The 14,301-nt window shown below is 31.5% G+C and overlaps 1 non-coding gene across 1 annotated transcript; it reads left to right on the top strand.

Annotated features, from left to right (window-relative positions):
• The first annotated feature begins 6,847 nt into the window (after nucleotides 1–6,847).
• Nucleotides 6,848–6,940, top strand: LOC129287319 (small nucleolar RNA Z101). Its single transcript, XR_008587642.1, has one exon. It is a non-coding gene; the product is annotated as a small nucleolar RNA Z101 (small nucleolar RNA).
• Nucleotides 6,941–14,301: the final 7,361 nt, after the last annotated feature.

Genomic DNA, 14,301 nt, shown 5'->3' with positions numbered 1-14,301 from the left:
TCTGTCTCAACTTGAGGTGCATAAGTGCTAACAATATTGATAGTCTACTGTCTGATGATCATTTTTAAGAAAATAATTATGCCCCCAACTCTGTTAACTTCTACCATATTCTTCTTCCACTCCTTATCGACAATGATAGTCACCCCATTGCGTGTGTTTACTTTCTCAGTATACCAGACTTTGAAACTTTAGATATCTTTAGCTTGTTCACTAGCCCATTTAATTTCTTGCAGGCACAAGATATTAATTTTTCTCTAAATTATAACTCCTACCACCTCTATAAATTTATCAATCAAGGTCCCAACATTTTAAGTATCAAGTCTAATCTCGCTCACATGGACTAACTTCTTCATTCAAACTAAAACCTCATAACGTAATAATTTCATTTATTATGAACACACATAATCTTTTACATGTACACATAAATAATAACCAAAAGATGAATAACCCTTTAGCAAAATAGATAAATCAGGTGAACTATAGTCAGTTATTTGAATTTGGTTTTGAACATTGATGAACCAAAAGGGAATTAAGCCAAGTATGATGCGTCTTTACAACTCATTACATCAACCTTATGCCACAATCCATATATCTTCTTTCAAAGCAAGACATGTGCAATCCCAACATTAATTAACATCAATTTAACAACACCTTCCATCATTTGAAATTCCCATATCAGCTTCAACTAATCAATTTAAAAATCAGCAATGAAGTTAATTAAATAGTAGGCCAAAGCCAATCTTGCTTGCAAACCCAGAAGTGGGTCTCTTTATTTCCTCACTTGACACCAAAGTTTAAGCATAATAACAACAAACTATATTCCACTAGGTGAGATCGGCTAAATGGATTTCATGATGTCATTTTGCTCCATCATTAACTAAGCTTTTAGGAGTATTGTTAATTAAGAAGTCATGTTCAATAACTTTCATAAGTGTTCTCTTTGGTCTTCCTCTACTTTTCTGTATAGGGCTTAAAATTATACATTCTATTCTCCTTACCAGTGTCTCCCACGGCTTTCTCTATGCATGTCCAAACCAACTCAAACAATTTTCTACCATGTTCCACTTTTTCATGCACATCCTTATTTCCGATTTTATCTTTTCGTGTATGCTCACATATTCATCTCAACATTCTAATCTTTGCTACTATTATGCTCCTATTGTCCTTTTAAAGCCCATTCACTATCATATAACATAGTTAGCCTTATAGCAGTTCAATAAAACTTTTCTTTGAGCTTATTAGGTATTTTTCGATCATAAATAACTCCTTCAATCTTTTTTTAATTTAAGCATATATACAAGTGCTCAAAATAGCATCAATTCACTGTAATTTTTGGCATCAACAATCAGTGTATAAAATAATACAGAAATTCAGCTGTAGCTGATAATGCTGACTAAAAGGACTATGAACATCAATAAACAAATTAAGAAAAATTAGGACCAAAAAAGAAAAAGAGAAGGAAAATGAGTCACTTTTGAGGCTTCATATTGGCATCTCCCCTCCATTCCCTCTCTGTTCCTCAATCTCTCACAAGGAATGATGAACTCAACAATAGAGCCGTATACCAACAGAGGAAGTCAGGTGATGACATATGCCCAGAAGGGACTTAGCATAAATTAACTTGCTGCTTACAGCAAATACAATCCAAAAACATTCATGTTGTGACATACATAATTTATCTTTACCATCCGTGTATGACAGTTTAGTAGTATCTCATTCCAAAATATCTGCCTATCCTCAAAACTGTGCAAGAGAATTATATATGTATATATCTAAAGTTGAATGCACTTACTGTCCTTCTACAACTTCTCTTGTAAAATAGTTGTGGGAATTGAGGTGTGAATCTTGATATTCAATAAATTATTTACAGTATAGAACCAGTGATGAAACATAAATAGTGATGAAAAAGAGAAAAATGCTTATAGTTTATACTTGCTGGGATCTCATCAACAATTCCATAAAACTTTGATATATGAATCTCATCAATGATTCATCAAAATCTCATTAATGATTTCGGGAACCTAGAATCAATCAAAGTCAGCATCAGCCAACATCAACAAGTCCATGGCCATATGACTAAGTTTTCATCATTGAACAATGAGTGGAAGTAACCCTTAACATCAATGTAATGCATGCATACATGTGTTTCCGCAATCAATTCAGCAAGAATTTATACTATGAATAAGAAGCTAACTACCTTTACCAGCTTCCCAGGCACTTCATGAGCTTTAACTCAAAGATCCACAATCCTTCTTGCTCCCTATAAAATAAATTTGGACCATGCATACAGATAAATAACCTAATTATACTAAACATATAATTTACTTAGATATAATATCAACAACTTTGAACATATACTAAAAATGCCTACAATTATCTCACCAAAAGACTTGTAGAATTCAAATTCTTACTGGATCCATTATACATACTCCCTTCGTTAAAAACTGTAAGGCATTTTTTGAGGAGTTTGATGTTAAAAAATGATAGGCATTTTTAGTCTTTTGAGGTGTAATCATTGCCTTTTTTTTCAAAAGTGTCCCTATCGATAAATGACTTTATATTTATTGTAAAGTATTTAATAGGGGTAAATATGAAAAGATAAGATCAGTTTGAAAGTAGGTAACTACTTTATTGGGGGTGAAATTTGTTAAAAATGACTTACATTTTTAAATGGAGGGAGTATTAATTAACAACAAATAAAAATTTTGAAGTTAAATCACATCTGCACTCAAACAGAAAATTCGTCAAAGTTCATTTACTGAGCTGTTTTTGTTGTAGGAATTCTATTTTTTTCTGCAGAAAATTTAAAAATTCAAAACTTGAGTTATGTCAGTCTAAAATAAACAAATCTGGCTTATTTTAAAGCAACAGATGTCTACTTTATATGATAAAAATTGCATGCTTAGATAACATGTATAGAAATAAAAAATTCTAGTAAAATATTGTGAATTGAAAAAAATATAAGTAAAAATGATGAAGTCTAATCTTCAGGTTTTGACTTTAACTTTGCAAGGTCATTTGAGAACCTTCTCCTACTTGTATTCTCACCTAATTTTGTGTGCTAAGATCTCTCTGTGTCACATGATAGCCTTTCAAACTTCTCCTATAATTCCACTGTTTAACTTCAGGTTCTGGCCTGAACTTGCAAAGTCATTTGGGAACCTTCTCTTGTATTCTACCAAATTTTGTGTAGTAAGATCTCCCTGTGCTACCTGATATCTTCTGAATTTCAACCTATAATTCCATTAGTTAACACCTTCAATGCATCAGTTTATAGAAGCCTTACTTACCTTTCTTGTGTAAGAATTGGAGCTTAAATCGCCATCAAGATCCTCCCACCATTTTGAAATCTAACAAACTGTTTTGGCAAAATTTTGCAACACCATACACTATTATCATGAGAAATAATAGGTTCATTAGATCATTAAGGCCCTAATTGGAGAAAATTTTTCAGAATTTGGCCGTTCAGGGTCTCCACTGCAGTAAAGGTGCTGTCGCTAAAGCGAAGGACTACCAGTTTCCGATAAAAAATGCAACACCAACTCTTTCCCAGCAACGAAGTTTTATGATTTTAACAGTTCTAGCAGCACCGTTAGAACTACTTCAGCTACGCAAAGTGAAAAACAAGAACTATGTAGCCCAAGTAGATGCTAAGATGACATGGCACAAGCATTTGAGTTTAACTGCTAAGAGGGGGCAATTATATCATCAACCTATAGCTTATCACAAGGAATTCCACTTTCTTGACCCTAAAGCTTATTAACAGCAAGTGTGAACGCAAGAAACTTTATTTTTGCAAGCCGGCCAACGTATATGATGACATAGAACCCATAATTCAGAACTGAAAACAAACTAAGCAATATTCAAGAGACGACATTCAGCAAACAAATCAACAATGGTGGTGAAAATGGAGCCAAAGATAATCTGAGAAGAAGGCAAGAAGCCAATGTTCTTGCTGAAATCTTGCGACCAGAAAATACAATATAGACCAATATACCCCATTGAAGCATCTAGTCAAATACTTGGGACTAGGTAGAAAATCTTTAAAAGAAACATTGGACATTATGCATTATTTTTTTTTAATTTTTTTTTCTTCTCTACCATGAATATCCAGATGAAAGGCTTGAAGCCAGTGACAACACTAAGCCAGTGACAATATCCAGATAAAAGGCCTGAAGTCAGTGACATTATAGCAGGCACGATTCAGACAGCCAAAAAATTACTGAGTTTTTCAAAGCGTCAAAATCAAATGTTGCACATTAGGTGAGAATAAGAAGTGTTCTAATGGATGAATGCTTCTCCTCAATCTCCCATTTCCCCTTTTCCACTCCTTATCGATAATGATACCCACCCTATTGTGTGTGTTTACTTTCTCAGTATACCAGATTTTGAAACTTTAGATATCCTTAGCTTGTTCACCAGCCTATTTAATTTCATGCAGGCACAAGATATTAATTTTTCTCTAAATCATAACTCCTACCACCTCTGTAGATTTATCTATCAAGGTCCCAACATTTTAAGTATCAAGTTTAATCTCGCTTACATAGACTAACTTCTTCATTCAAACTAAAACCTCATAACCTAATAATTTCATTTATTATGAACACACATAATCGTTTACATGTACACATAAATAATAACCAAAAAATGAATAACCCTTTTCCTCTCAACTTTCATCTTCGTCTCTTTCACCTTTCCTTCCTTGCTCTATCTCACACTTTTCATCGTTCTTTTCTTCTGAATCTCCCTCCTACTCCTCCCTCGGCCTTTTCTTCCCGTCCTCTCCCGCTCTCACGGCCTGCCCCTTCAACCACTCTCAAAATTTCTTCCTAATCGGTATTGATTTTTATTTCGTCGATAAGAAATAATACTATGTCTTAATATTTATTTTGTAACTAGATTTTACACTGGATATTAACCCATTATTCTGTTTAAAATAATCACAATGGAACAAGAAAAAAGAAAGAAGATTTTAACGAGCTCATTTAATAAAAAAAAATTTGATAAGTGATGTTACAAAAATTTAATAAGAAGAAAATACAAAGAGAAAAATAAAGAATAATCAATTAAAAATAATTTAGGATAGTTTATTTTAACTCATTTTATAAAAAAATCACTTATTCTTTTTAAAAATCTATTTTATAAATTTTTATAATTTTTATTTAAATTGTTAAAATAATTAAAATTTGAAAAATATTTTTAATTATTTTAAGATGCTATTTTAATATTAATTTAAGGAAAAATGGCAAAAAAATTCCTCTCAAATATATAAATGACAATTTGATCTCTCAAAATATCATAATTTTCCCAAAGTTTTTAGGAATTTTTCTGTTATTAATAAATTTATATAAATTATTAAATTACTTTTGTTAAAAATAAATGATTCACAAATTTTGCTTAAATATTCAGAACTTTTTTTTTTATATTTATAACAATGTAATAGCAAATAAAAAATTTAACATGTCAAGTTGTGACTTGCTATTGCATTGTTATGAATATAAGAAGAAAAGTTGTGAATATTTAAATAAAACTTGTGAATCATTTATTTCTAACAAAGGTAATTTAGTAATTTATATAAGTTCATTATTGACAAAATTTTTTTTAAAAATTTCAAGAGAATTATAGCATTTTGAGGGATCAAATTATTATTTATATGTTTTAAAGAGATTTTATTATTATTTTTTTCTTAATTTAAAGATAATAACTAATTTATTAGAGATATAATTGACTTAAAAATGTATTATCTTTTTAAACAAAATTAGCATAATTTATTTTAGTTAAAAATATATCTGCATTAATTATCTATTTTCATTGTACGTCCCACATCTATATTTTTAATCCTAAGCCCCATAATTTTTTCAACTTTTCTTAATTATGTAAAAATAAAAATTTAAAAAAATATTCATATAAAAATTCAATGTTAATTTTTTATATAATACTTATTTATATTTTTTTAATTAATTAACGGTAAAGAATAGAAATACTTTTGAGACTTTTTCATGAGAAACGCCTGGTATTTTAAGGTTTTGTTGAATCGATATTATTTAAAATTTTAAAAAGGAATGCAATATTATCCCATTAACTGTGAGTTGACTGTTATTTGACAATTGGCAACCATTGGAATTTTCAAAAAAAATATATATATATATATATATATTTTCGTTCTTCCTCTTTAGCGTTGCAGTCAGAGCATGTCCATGTTTGATGCTTTCATCTGTTGGGTGATGGAGCTGCTGGGGTGGACGGGGGAGGATTACCGGAGCCGGTTTCGTCACACTCATCTTGGCGCTATCTAGCTTTTCCCCTTTATTCTCGCCTGGTCCTAATGGAAGCTCTTTGGGTTCCACGACGAAAGCCGCAAAGGTGAGTTGGACTTGCTGGGCCACGCCGGCGTCCTCAAGATGCTCTTCCTCCTTCGCCAACGACAACTCTAGTGGCACTTGTACCTGGGATGATAGCGACAAATTGGTGGAAATGATCATGACTCTAAAACAAGAGGGTCAGAGTAGAAGCTGCCATGATCAACCACAGCCTGAAGACAGTTCGAACGAGCTTGCATGTGGCTTTCCCAAATTGGTAACCTGTGGTGGACTATGAGGCCTTACCTTATGGTTGGTGAGCCATTGGTGCTTCTTTTTTGAAGCATTGAGAGAGGAGGTAACAGCGACGGCCATTGTCAATCTCATCTCATCTCATCTCATACTTTCTTCGCGTTTGAAGTTGGCCACCTGAGAAACACATACACAATCATCTCATCTCAACCCCCCCCCCAAAAATTTTACTGCCTTTTAGTTTTAGATCTTCGGTCTAATTGAGCATTAGGTTTGAACGTTGTTTTCAATTTCTTTGTGGGCATTAGATGAATCTATCCTTTTAAATGGGCAATTTGCATTTGAAATTTTCATTGACGCTTTATCACCTTAGAGAACTGACGCCCACGTTGTTTACACTAATATAAATTTTCTTTTTTCCTTCTTTTGAGCATGGGAGAGAGGCAAAGGCAGAGAATGAGGAGGAGGAGGGAGAGAGGTGAGCGAGACTCCTTGATAGGAAAGCTGGAGGTAGCAGAAGCAGTAGTTGGGAAGAAGAAGATTACTGGAAGCTGTAGTGCCGGCAATAATAGGAAACAAAGAAAGAGGAAGAAGGAGAGAAAGAAAGATGGCCACGCATAAGAGAAAGAAAGGAAAAAAAGAAATTGTTTTTTTTTTTTCAATTCATGTGACTGCCATGTGTCAAATAATGGTCACCTTATAGCGATAATGGGTAATATTGCACTTTTTTTTTTGAGATAATATTACTTTAATAAAAACTTTAAAATATCAAACATCTCTCTGAAAAATATTTCAGAACCACAAAGAAAATTACACTCCGCACCATGTCCAGGATATCACGCTGTCCGCTGTGGGCCAGCCATTGTTACTTTTCCACTGCTGTTACTTTCGTTGTGGGCTTTTCATTCTTCGCTTTTACTTTGCATGGCATTTTTGTTTTTACTGTCGTTTGTTGTGGCCAGACACTAATGTTCCCCAGGTTGCCATCTGAGGGGCTTTTTTTTACGCGTTTTATTATGTTAATATATTGACCTTTTATTAAAAAAAAAGGGGGGTTATACAATATTGCCACGTACCACGTACAAAAAGGAATTTTTATTTTTGCGCATAAAAAGAGAAATTTTTATTTTTAAGTTTAATATGTGTAGGATTTTTTAGCCTCGATAGGTAAAAATCATGAGCATGAAATCTGATTTAGGAATGGATTCCAAGTGGGAGTATGTTTGTTAGACCAGAATTTTGATTTTTAAGAATTCTTTTTTTTAACATAAATGTATAACAAAAAATTTTAAAACCTTATTAAAGTTAAAACATGCCTTTAGGCTTCAAAAAGGGTTTATAAAAATAAGATTGTCTATCAATAAAGTCTTTACATTGATAATAGAATTTGGTCATATAATTTTATAAGTTATAAATTAAATATTTATTAACTAGATCAATCTTTATTGGTTAATTCTCATAAATTCTGTACAATGATGAATCGGCAACCCAGGGCCTTCGAAAATATCTATGACAGTATGCATTCGATGGACTGGCTTAAGATTTTGGATGTGTGGTTCTCGACCATGACCACTAATAACTCATGACTTGAAGCAAAAAGTGATGGCAAGATGGAGAGAATATTTCTTCTGGTTTGCACACCAACCTAGCAATAATACGATGAAGATTTCTAGGTTTGTGATTGTGGATTGTGGAGCGTGGACTCCTTCCTATATTTCTGACAAGAGGCGATAACGGAGAGGATGGTGAGGGAAGTCAGCGGTTGATCTTTTTTATTTATAATTTTATGAAGGGTGTTTTAGTAATTTTGTATTATATATATATATTATATTGTGTGTGTGTGTGTGTGTGTGTGTGTCAGTGTGCACGCAAAATTCCACTTGCATTCTAAACGCCTTCAAATTCCTTCCCCTTCCCCCGCTGATTTTCTATTCCTTGTTGACATTTTATACGAACCGGGAAACATCAACGTTGAACTTTTTGGTCCGAGACATCCATGCATTCACATTTAGTCTTTCATCAGTATGACGAGCGCACCGCGCCCGCATCAGCCCAAAGTTGATCTCTTGGCACTTCAATTTATTTCAAAATAATTTTTGCTGTTTATTTTAACTTAATTTTTAGATATTTTTACTATTTGATTGATTAAAATAAAAATTATAAAAAAATTAATATTAAATCTATACTGTACATCTAGATAATAAATTTATAAAAATTATAAAAATTTTAATATTAAATTAAATCACCTAAATTATATATGTACTATCCAAAACACTGTTATCAGAACCGGATTAGACCGATCGGTCCAACCGGTTGAACCAAAAATCAGTCATAGGTCCAGTCTAATTATACCTAAAAATCACTTTTTCTGTGAATCGCTCATGAACTAGTTGAACCAACTATGAATTAGCCAAAACCAGCAAAACTGGCAAAAATCGATTGAATCAGTGTAAACACTGTATTTTGTCCGGTTATTTTTAAATTTAATAAAAATAATAATGAATTCAACCAATAAAAAATAAAAAATACAAAAATAAAATTTAATCTTTTTTAAGATTATATTTTCAAAATAAAAAAACACTTTAATTAATAGGGTTTAATATTATAGTCTACTGTTTAACATTTTATTTCTTTAGCTCATTAAAACAACTAAAAATATAATAAATATAAAAAAAATAAAAATTCAACCCTTTAAGAATTATTTTTTAAAAAATAAATAAATAAACAACTAAAAAATTGTGTGTGTGTGTGTGTGTGAACCGAAGGTTAAACGCTGGAACGTGTGTGTGTGTTCACCGAAGGTTACCTGCGTTTAACCATCCATTCTGGTCCTTCATTGCAGAAACACCAGACGAGCGAAGGAAGCACAGAGCAGAACACGCACACACATACATGAAAGCACAAGAAAAAGAGAAGGAGAGAAAAAGGTTGCACATTATAGCAGAAGCAGAGAGCAGAGAGAAATGAAGTCAGACACGCGAGTGAGCAGAAGGGAGACGCATGCATGCATAAAGCTTGGTCTCTCTGAAAACGCAGAGAAAAGAGGAGGAGAGCAGACTTTCTACTACACACGAAAAACACAGAGAGAGAAGAGGAAAAGAGACGAACACAGCAGATGAAAAAAAATATATACTCTTATCTACACCAGTCACAGGAAGGAGGATTGAGCAGAGCAAAGAAAGTCACGGGGAGGATCCAAAGTCATAGACTCGCACAAGCAGAGAAAATGGATAAAGGGACAGAATCCTAAGATCCTTTCGGTTGCAGAGAGAAGAGAGGAGAAGCAAGGATGAACACACAAAAAAGGGAAGAAAAACAGAGCATGGACTGCACTCACACAGGCAGAGAAAGAAGGGGAGTTTGCACGTAAAAGAAGGGACCGAGAGTAGCAATGGAGGAGAGATGGACGACGAGAAGAAAGAAACAGAAAAAGAAGAGTAGAAAACTGAGAAGCAGAGACGGGAAAGAGAGGGAGACGGAGAGAAAAAACAGAGTACAAACTGAGAGGGATTGAAGATGGACGAAAATGGAGGGAAAGTACCTGACCGAGAGTTTAGGAGTGGGAGAACATGAGAGCAAGACAGAGAAAAGGTTAGAGAAAGAAGGGACCGAGAGAGCATGAAGAAACTAAAAACAAATAGAGATGAGAAACAGAGGTAAAACGAGAAGAGAGAGAGATGGAGAGTGGGAGACGAAGAGAAAAGGAAAAACAGAGCGAAAAAAGAACAGAGACCAATAGAGGGAAGCTGGACGAAGAACAGACGCAGCAAGGAGAAAAAAAAAGAGAAGAGTGAGACCGAGAGAAGAGCTCGGAGATGAGAAAAATGGCCAGGGACTCAAAGAAGAAGCTTGAGAGAGATGGCTGAGAGCTCTGGAGGGAAAAAAAAAAGAAGAGAAAGAGACTGAAGTTTTAAGGAAGATTAGACATCCAAGCCATTAACATAAGTTTGGTTAAAATGTTTTGCTTGAATAATGGCTAACGCGATTATGGCTATGATAAATTTTGTGTGCATATATGTTGTAGAAAGGAAAGGTAAAATTTGATTTAATTTTTTTAAGATGAGCATGTATTGAGTGAGTGTTTGTTCTGACTTAGCTTGGTGATTAATGCATATTTAAATCCATTTAAATTCTTAAAGATGGATTAACAATATGGTTCTTTAAAATTGTAATCTCGTGATCTTACTACTTGCATTATGAGAACTATCCAAATTTAAGTGTTTGATGATATATTAGGAAATATAAGAGTATGTCCTCAAACTTTAAAGCATCAGCTAAAGGTTATAAGTTTGAATCATATTTTTATTCCAAGTTTTCATGGATCCCTGTCCAATTACATATGAGACTAAATATGATCCTATATCCCTTAGTGATCAAAGAATATGGTTTAATTGAATTACTAGTTTTTTTTTTAAATTTGAAAATTTATCATTATGCTTGCTTATTAATCATGAAAACTTGTTAATTTCATGCTGATTGTTTGGGTATGGTTTGATCATAATATTAATCTCTCTAGCCTTTGATTTATTTGTTGTGTGAAATTTTAAGAATCTGCGTAGACAATTCTTATGATTCTGTATCGTGAAAATCAATAAGATTTTGCAGATATGAGGATCAATTTTGTATACAATATTATAGGTTCCAAAGACTCATCATTAAAATTAATTCTCTTTTTATAATTAATAAAATATTTAAGTCTCATGAGAGATTTTAAAAATCTTCATAGAGAATTAAATTAAGTGCATTATTGTGTGGGATAATAAATCCTCGCAGAATTTTGCAATTATTAATTTATATAGTAAATAAATGATTTTTTTGTAAATAAAATAATAAACATTTTTTATAATATTAATTAATTAAATTAATACATTTGAATTATAATCGCATTTTCTAATTAGATCTTTTGGTCACGTGAGACTGTAGATCTTTAGGATAATCGTACTATCGTGAGAGTCAATAAGGCTTCACAGGTATAACGATTAAAATTTTTATATTTAAAAACGCAAATTATATAATTACGCATTAAAATATATTTAAAATAAATAATATTTAATCCTTTATGGTGTGAGGATTTTGAATCTTCGCAGATATTCAGGATGATCGTATTACCATAAAAGTTAATAAGACTTTACAGGTATGATGATTAGGAGTCTTTTGAAAAAAAAAATATGTATGAATGCACTAAAAAAATAATGACATTATTTAAAAATTTAAGTAAATAAACTAAGTTGTTAAACTCTTTTATCATGTGAGAGTTTGGATTCTCCGCAGATATAACGAATAATTGTATTACTGTATGAACCAATAAGGCTCTGCAGGTATAGCAATTAAATTCTCGATCATAAAATATAAAAAATAAAAATAAAAATAATTCTTAAACCCTTTACCTTTTTCTTATTCCAAAATTCAAAAATTGAGAAAATGATTGAAAATAAATCACTTTTTGCAATTTAAAATACGCACATCAAAATTTTTAGAAATTATTTTATTTGCAAAGTGGTAAATTATTTCTAATTAATTTTTTCTCAAAAATATTTTCACCAACAATTACCAAACCCGAACTACGTAAATTTTAATCCCCATCACAGGGTACGTATGTCTCAGAGTTAGATTTTGAGTCAAGTCCTCCTTGTAAATAAATAAACATTTCTCGCTTAATTTTTATTATTTTCATATCAAACATATGAATATAAAAGGGATAATTAAAATAATTTTAAAATTATATTAATATAGCACAACAAACTTTAAGTAATGGTTCTGACGAACGGGTGTTATGGGGTGCCTAACACCTTCCCCACACTCAATCGACTTCCAAACCTATTTTCTATTTTCGCAGATCACTTTTATTCACCTTTAATCGGTTTCCCAAGATTTTCCTCAAAATTTTGATGGCGACTCTCATTTCTCCGGTCTTCCTTCCAAAGGTTTAACCTCCGCTCTCGCGTCGTCCACATCACACTTTCGGGTGCGACAATCGACTATGTTACTTTTTGATTTTTAATTCATATTTTTAAAATATAATTTATATCCAATAAGCATGATGAAATGAAAAATGCAAGAAATATGTGTAAATTATGCATATATGTATATATTTTAAAGTTATAAATTATAAATTATAAAATAATTATATATATTTTGGATGAAAATGATGTCATAAATTATAAATTATCTTGTTTGAAATTTATATATTTATTTTTCTTACTATATATGATTATTTCTTTCTTCTTTAAATATATAATATTTAAAATACACCAATTTATTTATGACTGGTTGGACGTTAGTTTAGACCTCGGTTCAACCATTGAACTGTGAACCAGTATCTTGACCAGTTCAATGATCAATCTGATTTTCATAACATTGGTCCAAAATATATTTGAATAGTCAATGTTTAAAATTAAAAATTTTTAATACTAAATTAGTTAATCCAAACTAAATCTGTATTAGTTAGATTAATAATAAATAGTTTTATAAAAAAATTAAAGTTGATAAAAATAAACATAAAGAGCTTTAATTTTGAACCATGTAGATCTTATCAAAGGTGATGAGTAATCGAGCGTTCATCCCCTGATGAGCATCAAAGATAGTCTAGATTTAGTATTAATTTTTATAAATTTTTATTTTAATAAATACAATATTAAAATGAATGACATGAATCATTTTAAGATAAATTGAAGGGTCTAAATTAGCTTTGGAACTGATGAGCACGTGGTGCGCCGAATGCAAAAACAACTTCAAAACTTCCTTAGGAGGAGCAAAGAGGGCTTGACAAACAATTTTTTTCTTAAAAAAAATCATATTTTTTTTTATCATAACTCAGAATTCCAAACTAATATACATGAAAAAGAAAGATTGCATGTCAAACATTATTATTTTGTATTTTTTAATTTTTTGAACCTCATAAAAGAATGAGCAATTTCAAGTTTAGAAGTATTGTTATCTTTAATAAAAGATAACTTTAACAGTTAACTGATAAGAAAATTACTTCAAAAACTACAAAAAATAAACCAAGAAAATTATAGATAAGAGCCTAAAAAAATTACATAAAAGGACTAAAGTTTTCTTAGTCATTTTCTATATATTTTGTAAACCAATGATAAAAATTAACATTGTTAACAATAAGGGCTATATTGTACTATTTTGAACTGTTAAAGAAAAATATTTCACTAAAAATGAGTTTAGAATTTTAAATACTCATAAACCTATGGTGTAAGAGCCAATTTACCATTTAACCTGTCTTTTATAGTGGATTAAAATAAAAATGAAGTCGTAATCGCCCAGTTCACTAGAAACAAGTAACTTATAAGCAATTAATTTCATTGTTTTATTTGTCATATTTTCCCTTTCTTTTTATTCAAAAATTTTCGGGCACGATATAACGTTTACAGCATCAAATAAAAAAAACTGACTCTCAAACTCAATTTTCTCCATTTCTTTTTCCCTCATGCCGAACTTACCACCACTCAAAGCAAAACACCCCGTGACATCTTATAATAAAGGCGAAAAGGGGAATGAAAATCTGTGGGCGTATGGATAGACAGAGAAGGAAGGAAGACATGAAATAAGTAAAAGGAGTGTAAAACTCACTATTGAAGGGTGAAAAAACACTGAAATGATCTCAGTTATGAGGTGGCTTGAGCCAAAAAGATCATATTTCCCCCCCCAAAAAAAAAAGCCCATTTCCGTGAAGTTTACGGTTGACTTTATTGATCCTGCGATAAATAATGTCCACTTGTTTCTTATCATCATTGTG

This window comes from Prosopis cineraria, unplaced genomic scaffold (assembly GCF_029017545.1).
Source record: "Prosopis cineraria cultivar Desert tree isolate PC_DT_omini unplaced genomic scaffold, ASM2901754v1 PC11, whole genome shotgun sequence".
NCBI lineage: Eukaryota > Viridiplantae > Streptophyta > Magnoliopsida > Fabales > Fabaceae > Prosopis > Prosopis cineraria.
The sequence above is the reverse complement of the archived record's forward strand: the minus strand, read 5'-3'. Positions and strand labels throughout refer to the sequence as shown.